Raw genomic sequence first — 18,117 nt, 5'->3', positions numbered from 1 at the left:
TTTGTGTCCGAGAGTTACTGAGAAACCTGTAGACCCATGCAAAGACTCTGCACAGTCTTTTCCAGTCGGAAAACCTACATGGATCCAAACGCCATGTCTGATCAACATCTTGCACCATCATTGTCACTTTCATATTTGATCCAGTTTTCCTTTCCATCTCAACTTTCTGGAAAGCATGTATCTGTTTTGGCCATTGGCTTACATCAAGTTTTAAAAGCTCAGGACCTTGTAGCCATGCTTTTGTACCAAGTGTTTCAGGTTTACAACCTTTTGTAAGTATGTCAGCTGTGTTCAACTTAGTTGGCACATGCATCCATTGGCTGGGTTTTGTCACTTCTTGTATAAAACCAACACGATTGGCCACAAATGGCTTAAAGCTTCTACTGTGGCTTTTTATCCACCACAACACGTTCATGCTATCAGACCAGATCCTTGCATCATAAGGTGACATTTCTAGGCCTTTCGCAATAGCAAGCAGAAGTTTCACCCCAAGAACCGCTGCCATCAACTCTAGTCGTGGGACACTGATAGCCTTCAGTGGAGCAACATGACTTTTTGCAGCTACAAGTTGACTCGCTGTCCTGTGTTCATTAACACTCACCAGATAAATGACTGCACCAAAAGCATCTTGTGATGCATCTACAAACACATGTAGGCTTGTATTTGCTATTTCTGTTCTAAATTCAATCCATCTTGGGAAATATAAAGACTTCAAATCTGCCAATTCCCTATACCATTGCAAGACCTTCTCCTCTAAATCAGGATGCAGACTGTCATCCCAACCTACACCAGACACCCAAATGTGTTGCAATATTATCTTTGCCCGAATGGTAAATGGAGCTAACAGTCCCAAAGGATCAAATATCTTAGCAATCTCCCTCAAGAAAGCTCTTTTTGACATTTGAAAGTGATCATTTTGGATGTTGTAGCAGAATTGAAACCTATCACTCTCTGCATTCCAGAGCAACCCAAGAGCTTTCACTGATGGCAGTTCAGTCATCTGAATATTAATTTCAGATAGTCTATCTGCAACTGGAATACATTCAAGGACCTTCAATGAATTGGAGACCCACTTCCTGGCGTGCATTCCAGCTGTAGTCCACAGTTCATTCACCTGATCATAAAGCTCTATTGCTTTTTCTTCGGTTTCTACCGAATCCATTGTGTCATCCATGTATGTTGATTTAGCAACTGTGTCTGCAGCCAAAGGAAGATGATTTTTGCATGCCTTCGCATGTTCCTGTGTAATATACTGTGCCAGAAATGGTGAACAATTCATTCCGAAGACTACCCGTGAAAATTCATATACATCAGGTTCTTCGTCCAGGTTCATTGATCTCCATAGAAATCTGAAGTACGGTTGATCAGCTTCAGTAATCTTGATTTGCAAGTACATTTCTGCAATGTCGCATATGATTGCGATTGGATGTTTTCTAAATCTTAACAATATTTCAACAAGATCATTTTGCATTTTCGGACCCTGGTGAACAACATCATTTAATGACACCCCATCACTCTTTGCTGATGCATCGAAAACCATCCTTACCTTCGTTGTATTTCGTTCAGGCCGGACCACTGGAAAATGAGGTAAGTACCAACATTTTTTGTTAACTTCTTTTTCAGGAACTTTTGTGATGTATCCTTTTTTCAGATACTGTGATATGACGTCCCCATATGCTTTCTGAATTGTAACATCTTTGGATAACCTTTTCTCAATTTGTTTCAGACGTTTGAAAGCACTATCATAATTACTTTCAGGAAGCTTTGACTTGTCCTTCCATGGAACATCAACAGTGTACCTCTTTGAATCATATGTAAGTGATTCTTTTACAGCATCCACAGCCTGTTCCTCATCTCGTGTCATAAAGGGCGTGTACCCTGAAATGGTTTCAACCTCCCAGAACCTATTTACTAATGACTCAAGCTCTATTTCGTTGCTTGTTGTGTGTGAATCATGAGCAAAGAATGAGCCAGTCACATGTGCAGTATGTATTTCTGATTCGTGTACTTTACCAACACACGTCCACCCCAATGGTGTTAGCCTTGCTATAGGATCACCAGGATGACCACAAACATCTTTGAGAGAACAATGAAGTTCCAAATAGTCCATTCCAATCAATATGTCCACAATTGGTCTAGAACTCAATTTTGGAAACTCAATGTTACGCAAGTGACTCCAATCCTTTGCATGTTTGTTCCAGTCAATCACTTTCATCATCCCTGTGACCTTTGTTGTAGTCAATGCTGATATGTTCATGTTCACCGATCCATCAACACTTTCTAATCCCACTTCAACAGCCATGCTATTAAAGGTTTCCTGCTTACTGTTGAGAACATTCACAGATACAGTCTGTCTTTGACCATGCACACCTAACTCTGATGCTACGTCTTCATTGATATAGGTTTGTGTGCTGGCGTCATCCAGAAGAGCATTGACCTGTATTTTGCGAGTTCCATTTTTCAGTACAACAGGAATTGTCCTGAGCGAAGAAAAGGAATATTCCTTTCTCGTAGTAGACATTGTTGTCTGTTTGTACTCATTCCGAGTTTCTTCAGATTTGTTGCTTGTATTCAAAGCGTCCTTTGTCCGTGAGTTTACCCAATCACTATCATGTAGTAATCTATTGTGTGTCGACCGACATCCCTCAATACCACATGGCACATTTGTGGAACATAATTTCCCAACATGACGGATTCCTAAACACCGAAAGCAAAGCTTCAGTTCTTTGGCTTTGACCCATCGTTTCTGGACATCTAAAGCTTTGAAGCTTTTACAGTTTACTATCTGATGACCCTTCTCGTGACAGAAGTGACAGAGATGTATCTGTTTCCTGCCAAAGAAAGATCCTGACTTTTGATTGGACTTATGTTCCCTATCATTGGGCCTTTCAACGATTCCCAGTTTCACCTCAGATGCTACGGTTTGAAATTCGGATTCTTTCAGAACCCATTCTCTTAATGTCTCCACCGATTCCTGACGTTGGAGTTCAAACAGCCATCTTTGGTAATTTGTTATCATTGACCCGGTCATTTTCCTCAACAACTGGGAGTACAGACACCCGTCACCCAATTCCTCATTTTTGTCAGCTTCTCTAAGACTGACAACAGTAATGTCTAAAAGTTCGGCATAATTCTCTAAGTCCTTGGCGTTGCCAGGACGAATGGGTCTGAAGTTATAAACTTCCTCCATTTTCAAAGCAATCTGCCTTCTTTTACCTCCATACTTTCTCTCAAGCCGTTCCAAAGCTACATCATAAGCTGCAGCAGTGTGACCTAGCCTTGATATGAGATTAGAAGCCTCTCCTGCAACATATTGTTTTAGTTGTAACAGCTTATACTCATTAGTGGCATTAGCTCTGTCCACGCATGCCATGAAAGCAGCTTTCCAACTTTCGTAGTCTTTAATGTTGCCATGAAACACAGGAATTGAAACCCGTTTCATCTTGCTCCACATATCAGCACCAATTTTATTGGTATGCGATGTCTTATTTCTTTCAATGAAAGATTTCATTTTGTGGTCATAGTTGCTATCTATCCGGTCATATGGCAAATGTAATTTCCCCCGTTCTATTTCAGGAGAAGCAGGTGCTTCCCTTTCTATTCTTATTCTTTTCATATCTATTTCTGGTGCAACTGACTCACCATGACCAACATTCTGATGAACAGAAGGAACACACTGTTCTTCTTGAAGCTCTGCGACTTTAAGTTTCACAGGCTGGTATTTTTTTGTGTTAATTGGGCGAAATATCCTCGACATTACTGACCTTATACCAGAAGACGAGATGTCATCTGACCTGCTGCTCAAATGCAATCTTGCATTGTGTATTGCATCATCGCTATATTCTACGACTTCATCTATTTCCTTACATGTTTTCTTGGCATTCTCGTAATCTCCATGCTGGTCGTATGCCTGGGACAGGTCATACAATAAGTCAACAGCTTTAGCCTGAAGTGAACTCACCTTATCTATCTCATCCCTCACTGCTTTCCTTGTGGGGAGATCCTCCTGGTCTATCAAACTCAGCATCTGATTCTGAGCCTTTGTCAATGCAGACTTTGCTGCCGTCTTCTGTTTCTTAACCTGAGCTATTTTTAACTCCAGCTTATCTACATCACTAATACTTGTAGCCTTTTCAGGATTTATTATCCCACATTCAGACTTTGCTATATCAGACATGCTTGTTGCTTTGCCAGCCATTGTGAACAAACAAGCATCAAACTACACCTGAAAATCTATCCTATTTTTGAATGACGTACGTTGACCCTAAGAACTATCAACCCCAGTCACTATAACTAACTAGCCCATATTCAGAGCAACCACGCTCTGCTACCAATGGTTCGCAGTGGAAGACTAAACTAAACTAAACTTACCTTGCAATCAACTAAACGTGAAATCCCCTTGTAATCTAATGAACAATCAAAATGTGATAAGATCAAATGAAATGGATTTGAAACTAAAAGTGAAGTTGCCGTATGGTAACAATGTAAATGGGTAACTCTCTCTACTATTTCTATTCTATTCTAATTCACTATTTGGTAACTTAGAGAGAGATATCCATTTACTCCTTGCCCCTATGAATGCCAGAAGACAACTGAAATAAACTGTCTATAGCATGCGCATTTTGCGCTCATCCAGCAAGAAGCACGTGCTGCATGCCAACTTTAACGCTTTCCGCGAAGCTGTTGTGTACCCATGAATCAACCACTGTGTCCAGGAACATGACCCTTGTTCCCGGACAATTGTTCCCGGATGCTTCAGAACATGCCCCCTTCCATGATAGACCCCAGTCTATCATCTATTTGGAACAATACGTCATCAAAACAACGCATTTGACAAACTACAAAAAACCTAACTTATTTACAACAATGACTAGTTCATGAAAACTGCATCACTATTTACAACCTTGAACAACTGGTTCTTGTTCAGTCTCGATATTCGAGAGGACAGATCTTTGTAACTGGTCTTGTCAATCTCGACCCTCCAACTTTAACATCTACAACTCTAACATGGCCATCTTTGCCTGGGTAAGTTTTCAATATCCTTCCCATTGGCCAAGTTCCTCTTGGATTATCTTGTGATACGACAATCACCACATCATCAACTTGGAAGTCTCTTGATGACGTGACCCACTTTTTCCGGACATTCAACGTTGGAAGCCACTCTCTCATCCATCTCCTCCAGATATGCCTGATGAGTTCCTGGATCCTCCGCCAACGCTTCTGGGGAGAAAAGGAAGTGGAATCTATTTCTGGAGCGAAGTCTCCACCAAGCTGCCCATGTAGAAAGTGGTTTGGTGTGAGCGGAACATCATCCTGTGTGTGGGCACTCTGATATGTGAGTGGTCTTGAATTCAACAGAGCTTCGGCCCCAGTAAAAGCAGTCATCAGTTCTTCATCGGTGACATCACTTGAGCTGAGTACAGCATAAATAGCCCGTTTAGCTGACTTGACCATCGATTCGAATATTCCTCCGAAGTGAGGAGCATTTGGAGGATTAAATCTCCATACAATGCCTCTGTTTGCCAATTTCGATTTTGTGATGTCAGAATCTAATGAAGTCACCAGCTCTTTAAGTTCTTTCACAGCTCCAACGAAATTCGTTCCGTTGTCCGATATGATCTCCTTGGGCATTCCCCTTCTGTGTGCCATGCGGAAGAGAGCATTCAAGAACGAATTTGTGTCTAGTCCAAAAGCGATCTCTAAATGTACAGCGCGTGTAACTAGGCATGTGAACAGGCACAGGTAACGCTTTTGACGGCTTTTACCTCGACCCTGTACAGTAAGAAATGGACCAGCGAAATCCACCCCCGCTTGAACAAATGCTCTCATTGAACAAACTACTCTTACCTTTGGAAGATTACCCATGAGTTGTTGTGCTGGCTTTGCTTTTTGTTTTTTGCACCAAGAACATGCATTTTCCCATTCACGAATTTCCTCCCTTGAGGATATTATCCAGAACTTGGAAGACAATGAAGCTAATGTGGTATTTGTTCCCATGTGGTGACACATTTCATGATGATGTTTAACTATCAACTTTGTCACCGGGCTTTTTCTGGGAAGAATAATAGGAAACCTTGCTTCCCAGGACAGGACTTCTGCAAACCTCAGTCTGCCATTTAATCTCATCACCCCTGTTTCATCCAGAAAAGGCTGTAATCCTATGAGTTTACTCTTAGGTGGTATTCTGCTGTCATGGTACAGTGCCCAATACTCTTTAGGAAATGCTTCCTTTTGATCTTCTGAAATTAGTTTTCTTTCAGCTCCTTCAATCTCTTCTAGGTCCAGTTCTTCTTTCCTTCTCATATCCTTTTGTGTCCGAGAGTTACTGAGAAACCTGTAGACCCATGCAAAGACTCTGCACAGTCTTTTCCAGTCGGAAAACCTACATGGATCCAAACGCCATGTCTGATCAACATCTTGCACCATCATTGTCACTTTCATATTTGATCCAGTTTTCCTTTCCATCTCAACTTTCTGGAAAGCATGTATCTGTTTTGGCCATTGGCTTACATCAAGTTTTAAAAGCTCAGGACCTTGTAGCCATGCTTTTGTACCAAGTGTTTCAGGTTTACAACCTTTTGTAAGTATGTCAGCTGTGTTCAACTTAGTTGGCACATGCATCCATTGGCTGGGTTTTGTCACTTCTTGTATAAAACCAACACGATTGGCCACAAATGGCTTAAAGCTTCTACTGTGGCTTTTTATCCACCACAACACGTTCATGCTATCAGACCAGATCCTTGCATCATAAGGTGACATTTCTAGGCCTTTCGCAATAGCAAGCAGAAGTTTCACCCCAAGAACCGCTGCCATCAACTCTAGTCGTGGGACACTGATAGCCTTCAGTGGAGCAACATGACTTTTTGCAGCTACAAGTTGACTCGCTGTCCTGTGTTCATTAACACTCACCAGATAAATGACTGCACCAAAAGCATCTTGTGATGCATCTACAAACACATGTAGGCTTGTATTTGCTATTTCTGTTCTAAATTCAATCCATCTTGGGAAATATAAAGACTTCAAATCTGCCAATTCCCTATACCATTGCAAGACCTTCTCCTCTAAATCAGGATGCAGACTGTCATCCCAACCTACACCAGACACCCAAATGTGTTGCAATATTATCTTTGCCCGAATGGTAAATGGAGCTAACAGTCCCAAAGGATCAAATATCTTAGCAATCTCCCTCAAGAAAGCTCTTTTTGACATTTGAAAGTGATCATTTTGGATGTTGTAGCAGAATTGAAACCTATCACTCTCTGCATTCCAGAGCAACCCAAGAGCTTTCACTGATGGCAGTTCAGTCATCTGAATATTAATTTCAGATAGTCTATCTGCAACTGGAATACATTCAAGGACCTTCAATGAATTGGAGACCCACTTCCTGGCGTGCATTCCAGCTGTAGTCCACAGTTCATTCACCTGATCATAAAGCTCTATTGCTTTTTCTTCGGTTTCTACCGAATCCATTGTGTCATCCATGTATGTTGATTTAGCAACTGTGTCTGCAGCCAAAGGAAGATGATTTTTGCATGCCTTCGCATGTTCCTGTGTAATATACTGTGCCAGAAATGGTGAACAATTCATTCCGAAGACTACCCGTGAAAATTCATATACATCAGGTTCTTCGTCCAGGTTCATTGATCTCCATAGAAATCTGAAGTACGGTTGATCAGCTTCAGTAATCTTGATTTGCAAGTACATTTCTGCAATGTCGCATATGATTGCGATTGGATGTTTTCTAAATCTTAACAATATTTCAACAAGATCATTTTGCATTTTCGGACCCTGGTGAACAACATCATTTAATGACACCCCATCACTCTTTGCTGATGCATCGAAAACCATCCTTACCTTCGTTGTATTTCGTTCAGGCCGGACCACTGGAAAATGAGGTAAGTACCAACATTTTTTGTTAACTTCTTTTTCAGGAACTTTTGTGATGTATCCTTTTTTCAGATACTGTGATATGACGTCCCCATATGCTTTCTGAATTGTAACATCTTTGGATAACCTTTTCTCAATTTGTTTCAGACGTTTGAAAGCACTATCATAATTACTTTCAGGAAGCTTTGACTTGTCCTTCCATGGAACATCAACAGTGTACCTCTTTGAATCATATGTAAGTGATTCTTTTACAGCATCCACAGCCTGTTCCTCATCTCGTGTCATAAAGGGCGTGTACCCTGAAATGGTTTCAACCTCCCAGAACCTATTTACTAATGACTCAAGCTCTATTTCGTTGCTTGTTGTGTGTGAATCATGAGCAAAGAATGAGCCAGTCACATGTGCAGTATGTATTTCTGATTCGTGTACTTTACCAACACACGTCCACCCCAATGGTGTTAGCCTTGCTATAGGATCACCAGGATGACCACAAACATCTTTGAGAGAACAATGAAGTTCCAAATAGTCCATTCCAATCAATATGTCCACAATTGGTCTAGAACTCAATTTTGGAAACTCAATGTTACGCAAGTGACTCCAATCCTTTGCATGTTTGTTCCAGTCAATCACTTTCATCATCCCTGTGACCTTTGTTGTAGTCAATGCTGATATGTTCATGTTCACCGATCCATCAACACTTTCTAATCCCACTTCAACAGCCATGCTATTAAAGGTTTCCTGCTTACTGTTGAGAACATTCACAGATACAGTCTGTCTTTGACCATGCACACCTAACTCTGATGCTACGTCTTCATTGATATAGGTTTGTGTGCTGGCGTCATCCAGAAGAGCATTGACCTGTATTTTGCGAGTTCCATTTTTCAGTACAACAGGAATTGTCCTGAGCGAAGAAAAGGAATATTCCTTTCTCGTAGTAGACATTGTTGTCTGTTTGTACTCATTCCGAGTTTCTTCAGATTTGTTGCTTGTATTCAAAGCGTCCTTTGTCCGTGAGTTTACCCAATCACTATCATGTAGTAATCTATTGTGTGTCGACCGACATCCCTCAATACCACATGGCACATTTGTGGAACATAATTTCCCAACATGACGGATTCCTAAACACCGAAAGCAAAGCTTCAGTTCTTTGGCTTTGACCCATCGTTTCTGGACATCTAAAGCTTTGAAGCTTTTACAGTTTACTATCTGATGACCCTTCTCGTGACAGAAGTGACAGAGATGTATCTGTTTCCTGCCAAAGAAAGATCCTGACTTTTGATTGGACTTATGTTCCCTATCATTGGGCCTTTCAACGATTCCCAGTTTCACCTCAGATGCTACGGTTTGAAATTCGGATTCTTTCAGAACCCATTCTCTTAATGTCTCCACCGATTCCTGACGTTGGAGTTCAAACAGCCATCTTTGGTAATTTGTTATCATTGACCCGGTCATTTTCCTCAACAACTGGGAGTACAGACACCCGTCACCCAATTCCTCATTTTTGTCAGCTTCTCTAAGACTGACAACAGTAATGTCTAAAAGTTCGGCATAATTCTCTAAGTCCTTGGCGTTGCCAGGACGAATGGGTCTGAAGTTATAAACTTCCTCCATTTTCAAAGCAATCTGCCTTCTTTTACCTCCATACTTTCTCTCAAGCCGTTCCAAAGCTACATCATAAGCTGCAGCAGTGTGACCTAGCCTTGATATGAGATTAGAAGCCTCTCCTGCAACATATTGTTTTAGTTGTAACAGCTTATACTCATTAGTGGCATTAGCTCTGTCCACGCATGCCATGAAAGCAGCTTTCCAACTTTCGTAGTCTTTAATGTTGCCATGAAACACAGGAATTGAAACCCGTTTCATCTTGCTCCACATATCAGCACCAATTTTATTGGTATGCGATGTCTTATTTCTTTCAATGAAAGATTTCATTTTGTGGTCATAGTTGCTATCTATCCGGTCATATGGCAAATGTAATTTCCCCCGTTCTATTTCAGGAGAAGCAGGTGCTTCCCTTTCTATTCTTATTCTTTTCATATCTATTTCTGGTGCAACTGACTCACCATGACCAACATTCTGATGAACAGAAGGAACACACTGTTCTTCTTGAAGCTCTGCGACTTTAAGTTTCACAGGCTGGTATTTTTTTGTGTTAATTGGGCGAAATATCCTCGACATTACTGACCTTATACCAGAAGACGAGATGTCATCTGACCTGCTGCTCAAATGCAATCTTGCATTGTGTATTGCATCATCGCTATATTCTACGACTTCATCTATTTCCTTACATGTTTTCTTGGCATTCTCGTAATCTCCATGCTGGTCGTATGCCTGGGACAGGTCATACAATAAGTCAACAGCTTTAGCCTGAAGTGAACTCACCTTATCTATCTCATCCCTCACTGCTTTCCTTGTGGGGAGATCCTCCTGGTCTATCAAACTCAGCATCTGATTCTGAGCCTTTGTCAATGCAGACTTTGCTGCCGTCTTCTGTTTCTTAACCTGAGCTATTTTTAACTCCAGCTTATCTACATCACTAATACTTGTAGCCTTTTCAGGATTTATTATCCCACATTCAGACTTTGCTATATCAGACATGCTTGTTGCTTTGCCAGCCATTGTGAACAAACAAGCATCAAACTACACCTGAAAATCTATCCTATTTTTGAATGACGTACGTTGACCCTAAGAACTATCAACCCCAGTCACTATAACTAACTAGCCCATATTCAGAGCAACCACGCTCTGCTACCAATGGTTCGCAGTGGAAGACTAAACTAAACTAAACTTACCTTGCAATCAACTAAACGTGAAATCCCCTTGTAATCAACTGAACGTGAAATCCCCTTGTAATCTAATGAACAATCAAAATGTGATAAGATCAAATGAAATGGATTTGAAACTAAAAGTGAAGTTGCCGTATGGTAACAATGTAAATGGGTAACTCTCTCTACTATTTCTATTCTATTCTAATTCACTATTTGGTAACTTAGAGAGAGATATCCATTTACTCCTTGCCCCTATGAATGCCAGAAGACAACTGAAATAAACTGTCTATAGCATGCGCATTTTGCGCTCATCCAGCAAGAAGCACGTGCTGCATGCCAACTTTAACGCTTTCCGCGAAGCTGTTGTGTACCCATGAATCAACCACTGTGTCCAGGAACATGACCCTTGTTCCCGGACAATTGTTCCCGGATGCTTCAGAACATGCCCCCTTCCATGATAGACCCCAGTCTATCATCTATTTGGAACAATACGTCATCAAAACAACGCATTTGACAAACTACAAAAAACCTAACTTATTTACAACAATGACTAGTTCATGAAAACTGCATCACTATTTACAACCTTGAACAACTGGTTCTTGTTCAGTCTCGATATTCGAGAGGACAGATCTTTGTAACTGGTCTTGTCAATCTCGACCCTCCAACTTTAACATCTACAACTCTAACATGGCCATCTTTGCCTGGGTAAGTTTTCAATATCCTTCCCATTGGCCAAGTTCCTCTTGGATTATCTTGTGATACGACAATCACCACATCATCAACTTGGAAGTCTCTTGATGACGTGACCCACTTTTTCCGGACATTCAACGTTGGAAGCCACTCTCTCATCCATCTCCTCCAGATATGCCTGATGAGTTCCTGGATCCTCCGCCAACGCTTCTGGGGAGAAAAGGAAGTGGAATCTATTTCTGGAGCGAAGTCTCCACCAAGCTGCCCATGTAGAAAGTGGTTTGGTGTGAGCGGAACATCATCCTGTGTGTGGGCACTCTGATATGTGAGTGGTCTTGAATTCAACAGAGCTTCGGCCCCAGTAAAAGCAGTCATCAGTTCTTCATCGGTGACATCACTTGAGCTGAGTACAGCATAAATAGCCCGTTTAGCTGACTTGACCATCGATTCGAATATTCCTCCGAAGTGAGGAGCATTTGGAGGATTAAATCTCCATACAATGCCTCTGTTTGCCAATTTCGATTTTGTGATGTCAGAATCTAATGAAGTCACCAGCTCTTTAAGTTCTTTCACAGCTCCAACGAAATTCGTTCCGTTGTCCGATATGATCTCCTTGGGCATTCCCCTTCTGTGTGCCATGCGGAAGAGAGCATTCAAGAACGAATTTGTGTCTAGTCCAAAAGCGATCTCTAAATGTACAGCGCGTGTAACTAGGCATGTGAACAGGCACAGGTAACGCTTTTGACGGCTTTTACCTCGACCCTGTACAGTAAGAAATGGACCAGCGAAATCCACCCCCGCTTGAACAAATGCTCTCATTGAACAAACTACTCTTACCTTTGGAAGATTACCCATGAGTTGTTGTGCTGGCTTTGCTTTTTGTTTTTTGCACCAAGAACATGCATTTTCCCATTCACGAATTTCCTCCCTTGAGGATATTATCCAGAACTTGGAAGACAATGAAGCTAATGTGGTATTTGTTCCCATGTGGTGACACATTTCATGATGATGTTTAACTATCAACTTTGTCACCGGGCTTTTTCTGGGAAGAATAATAGGAAACCTTGCTTCCCAGGACAGGACTTCTGCAAACCTCAGTCTGCCATTTAATCTCATCACCCCTGTTTCATCCAGAAAAGGCTGTAATCCTATGAGTTTACTCTTAGGTGGTATTCTGCTGTCATGGTACAGTGCCCAATACTCTTTAGGAAATGCTTCCTTTTGATCTTCTGAAATTAGTTTTCTTTCAGCTCCTTCAATCTCTTCTAGGTCCAGTTCTTCTTTCCTTCTCATATCCTTTTGTGTCCGAGAGTTACTGAGAAACCTGTAGACCCATGCAAAGACTCTGCACAGTCTTTTCCAGTCGGAAAACCTACATGGATCCAAACGCCATGTCTGATCAACATCTTGCACCATCATTGTCACTTTCATATTTGATCCAGTTTTCCTTTCCATCTCAACTTTCTGGAAAGCATGTATCTGTTTTGGCCATTGGCTTACATCAAGTTTTAAAAGCTCAGGACCTTGTAGCCATGCTTTTGTACCAAGTGTTTCAGGTTTACAACCTTTTGTAAGTATGTCAGCTGTGTTCAACTTAGTTGGCACATGCATCCATTGGCTGGGTTTTGTCACTTCTTGTATAAAACCAACACGATTGGCCACAAATGGCTTAAAGCTTCTACTGTGGCTTTTTATCCACCACAACACGTTCATGCTATCAGACCAGATCCTTGCATCATAAGGTGACATTTCTAGGCCTTTCGCAATAGCAAGCAGAAGTTTCACCCCAAGAACCGCTGCCATCAACTCTAGTCGTGGGACACTGATAGCCTTCAGTGGAGCAACATGACTTTTTGCAGCTACAAGTTGACTCGCTGTCCTGTGTTCATTAACACTCACCAGATAAATGACTGCACCAAAAGCATCTTGTGATGCATCTACAAACACATGTAGGCTTGTATTTGCTATTTCTGTTCTAAATTCAATCCATCTTGGGAAATATAAAGACTTCAAATCTGCCAATTCCCTATACCATTGCAAGACCTTCTCCTCTAAATCAGGATGCAGACTGTCATCCCAACCTACACCAGACACCCAAATGTGTTGCAATATTATCTTTGCCCGAATGGTAAATGGAGCTAACAGTCCCAAAGGATCAAATATCTTAGCAATCTCCCTCAAGAAAGCTCTTTTTGACATTTGAAAGTGATCATTTTGGATGTTGTAGCAGAATTGAAACCTATCACTCTCTGCATTCCAGAGCAACCCAAGAGCTTTCACTGATGGCAGTTCAGTCATCTGAATATTAATTTCAGATAGTCTATCTGCAACTGGAATACATTCAAGGACCTTCAATGAATTGGAGACCCACTTCCTGGCGTGCATTCCAGCTGTAGTCCACAGTTCATTCACCTGATCATAAAGCTCTATTGCTTTTTCTTCGGTTTCTACCGAATCCATTGTGTCATCCATGTATGTTGATTTAGCAACTGTGTCTGCAGCCAAAGGAAGATGATTTTTGCATGCCTTCGCATGTTCCTGTGTAATATACTGTGCCAGAAATGGTGAACAATTCATTCCGAAGACTACCCGTGAAAATTCATATACATCAGGTTCTTCGTCCAGGTTCATTGATCTCCATAGAAATCTGAAGTACGGTTGATCAGCTTCAGTAATCTTGATTTGCAAGTACATTTCTGCAATGTCGCATATGATTGCGATTGGATGTTTTCTAAATCTTAACAATATTTCAACAAGATCATTTTGCATTTTCGGACCCTGGTGAACAACATCATTTAATGACACCCCATCACTCTTTGCTGATGCATCGAAAACCATCCTTACCTTCGTTGTATTTCGTTCAGGCCGGACCACTGGAAAATGAGGTAAGTACCAACATTTTTTGTTAACTTCTTTTTCAGGAACTTTTGTGATGTATCCTTTTTTCAGATACTGTGATATGACGTCCCCATATGCTTTCTGAATTGTAACATCTTTGGATAACCTTTTCTCAATTTGTTTCAGACGTTTGAAAGCACTATCATAATTACTTTCAGGAAGCTTTGACTTGTCCTTCCATGGAACATCAACAGTGTACCTCTTTGAATCATATGTAAGTGATTCTTTTACAGCATCCACAGCCTGTTCCTCATCTCGTGTCATAAAGGGCGTGTACCCTGAAATGGTTTCAACCTCCCAGAACCTATTTACTAATGACTCAAGCTCTATTTCGTTGCTTGTTGTGTGTGAATCATGAGCAAAGAATGAGCCAGTCACATGTGCAGTATGTATTTCTGATTCGTGTACTTTACCAACACACGTCCACCCCAATGGTGTTAGCCTTGCTATAGGATCACCAGGATGACCACAAACATCTTTGAGAGAACAATGAAGTTCCAAATAGTCCATTCCAATCAATATGTCCACAATTGGTCTAGAACTCAATTTTGGAAACTCAATGTTACGCAAGTGACTCCAATCCTTTGCATGTTTGTTCCAGTCAATCACTTTCATCATCCCTGTGACCTTTGTTGTAGTCAATGCTGATATGTTCATGTTCACCGATCCATCAACACTTTCTAATCCCACTTCAACAGCCATGCTATTAAAGGTTTCCTGCTTACTGTTGAGAACATTCACAGATACAGTCTGTCTTTGACCATGCACACCTAACTCTGATGCTACGTCTTCATTGATATAGGTTTGTGTGCTGGCGTCATCCAGAAGAGCATTGACCTGTATTTTGCGAGTTCCATTTTTCAGTACAACAGGAATTGTCCTGAGCGAAGAAAAGGAATATTCCTTTCTCGTAGTAGACATTGTTGTCTGTTTGTACTCATTCCGAGTTTCTTCAGATTTGTTGCTTGTATTCAAAGCGTCCTTTGTCCGTGAGTTTACCCAATCACTATCATGTAGTAATCTATTGTGTGTCGACCGACATCCCTCAATACCACATGGCACATTTGTGGAACATAATTTCCCAACATGACGGATTCCTAAACACCGAAAGCAAAGCTTCAGTTCTTTGGCTTTGACCCATCGTTTCTGGACATCTAAAGCTTTGAAGCTTTTACAGTTTACTATCTGATGACCCTTCTCGTGACAGAAGTGACAGAGATGTATCTGTTTCCTGCCAAAGAAAGATCCTGACTTTTGATTGGACTTATGTTCCCTATCATTGGGCCTTTCAACGATTCCCAGTTTCACCTCAGATGCTACGGTTTGAAATTCGGATTCTTTCAGAACCCATTCTCTTAATGTCTCCACCGATTCCTGACGTTGGAGTTCAAACAGCCATCTTTGGTAATTTGTTATCATTGACCCGGTCATTTTCCTCAACAACTGGGAGTACAGACACCCGTCACCCAATTCCTCATTTTTGTCAGCTTCTCTAAGACTGACAACAGTAATGTCTAAAAGTTCGGCATAATTCTCTAAGTCCTTGGCGTTGCCAGGACGAATGGGTCTGAAGTTATAAACTTCCTCCATTTTCAAAGCAATCTGCCTTCTTTTACCTCCATACTTTCTCTCAAGCCGTTCCAAAGCTACATCATAAGCTGCAGCAGTGTGACCTAGCCTTGATATGAGATTAGAAGCCTCTCCTGCAACATATTGTTTTAGTTGTAACAGCTTATACTCATTAGTGGCATTAGCTCTGTCCACGCATGCCATGAAAGCAGCTTTCCAACTTTCGTAGTCTTTAATGTTGCCATGAAACACAGGAATTGAAACCCGTTTCATCTTGCTCCACATATCAGCACCAATTTTATTGGTATGCGATGTCTTATTTCTTTCAATGAAAGATTTCATTTTGTGGTCATAGTTGCTATCTATCCGGTCATATGGCAAATGTAATTTCCCCCGTTCTATTTCAGGAGAAGCAGGTGCTTCCCTTTCTATTCTTATTCTTTTCATATCTATTTCTGGTGCAACTGACTCACCATGACCAACATTCTGATGAACAGAAGGAACACACTGTTCTTCTTGAAGCTCTGCGACTTTAAGTTTCACAGGCTGGTATTTTTTTGTGTTAATTGGGCGAAATATCCTCGACATTACTGACCTTATACCAGAAGACGAGATGTCATCTGACCTGCTGCTCAAATGCAATCTTGCATTGTGTATTGCATCATCGCTATATTCTACGACTTCATCTATTTCCTTACATGTTTTCTTGGCATTCTCGTAATCTCCATGCTGGTCGTATGCCTGGGACAGGTCATACAATAAGTCAACAGCTTTAGCCTGAAGTGAACTCACCTTATCTATCTCATCCCTCACTGCTTTCCTTGTGGGGAGATCCTCCTGGTCTATCAAACTCAGCATCTGATTCTGAGCCTTTGTCAATGCAGACTTTGCTGCCGTCTTCTGTTTCTTAACCTGAGCTATTTTTAACTCCAGCTTATCTACATCACTAATACTTGTAGCCTTTTCAGGATTTATTATCCCACATTCAGACTTTGCTATATCAGACATGCTTGTTGCTTTGCCAGCCATTGTGAACAAACAAGCATCAAACTACACCTGAAAATCTATCCTATTTTTGAATGACGTACGTTGACCCTAAGAACTATCAACCCCAGTCACTATAACTAACTAGCCCATATTCAGAGCAACCACGCTCTGCTACCAATGGTTCGCAGTGGAAGACTAAACTAAACTAAACTTACCTTGCAATCAACTAAACGTGAAATCCCCTTGTAATCAACTGAACGTGAAATCCCCTTGTAATCTAATGAACAATCAAAATGTGATAAGATCAAATGAAATGGATTTGAAACTAAAAGTGAAGTTGCCGTATGGTAACAATGTAAATGGGTAACTCTCTCTACTATTTCTATTCTATTCTAATTCACTATTTGGTAACTTAGAGAGAGATATCCATTTACTCCTTGCCCCTATGAATGCCAGAAGACAACTGAAATAAACTGTCTATAGCATGCGCATTTTGCGCTCATCCAGCAAGAAGCACGTGCTGCATGCCAACTTTAACGCTTTCCGCGAAGCTGTTGTGTACCCATGAATCAACCACTGTGTCCAGGAACATGACCCTTGTTCCCGGACAATTGTTCCCGGATGCTTCAGAACATGTACAATGATTAGTTGTCGGGAATACAGTACTGTTTAATGTAAGCAGTTATGAGGAAGTTGCTATATGAGATGCTGGTGTGGTGTGTAAATTCCTGGTCCAGAAGTTAACAGACAACGGCGTTTCTCCCAATGACATCTTTCAGATGTGAAAATATACATTAATGTTATCTACATTTATATAATAAGTCTGGGAACAATAACAAATTTAGTTTCCTTTTTAATATCAATGGTTAAAATGTGTTTGTAGAAGTTAGTTAAATTCATTTTGTTGGTATTTTGAATATTGTGAGAACATATATCGGTAAAACAAATAAACATTTGAAAACTCTATTGGCCTCATCCTATAAACTTGTTGTTTTAAGACATTAAGGTAATGAAATACCAAATAAATAATAAAATACTCTTAAGAGAAAAACAAATATCATTCATTCATCTTTCAAAATATGGATAAAATATTATTTTGAATTATTTTGTTTTCCAAATTTCAGGCCACAATACTGCGATGCAATCTGTGTCCAACCGCCTTCAGAATCAACATTTTCTGACAAGCTTGTTGTCTGGAAATACCATCAACGGAAATGTTAACATATGTCTATCACCTGACATGTTCAATGTATCAATGTCCTCCGAAAAACACACTGCAAATGCGACAACATCAAACAGATGTAAAGACGAGTTACCA

The sequence above is a fragment of the Haliotis cracherodii genome, unplaced genomic scaffold (assembly GCF_022045235.1).
Source record: "Haliotis cracherodii isolate W230 unplaced genomic scaffold, xgHalCrac1.p SCAF_3, whole genome shotgun sequence".
In the NCBI taxonomy this organism is placed as follows: Eukaryota; Metazoa; Mollusca; class Gastropoda; order Lepetellida; family Haliotidae; genus Haliotis; species Haliotis cracherodii.
The sequence above is the reverse complement of the archived record's forward strand: the minus strand, read 5'-3'. Positions refer to the sequence as shown.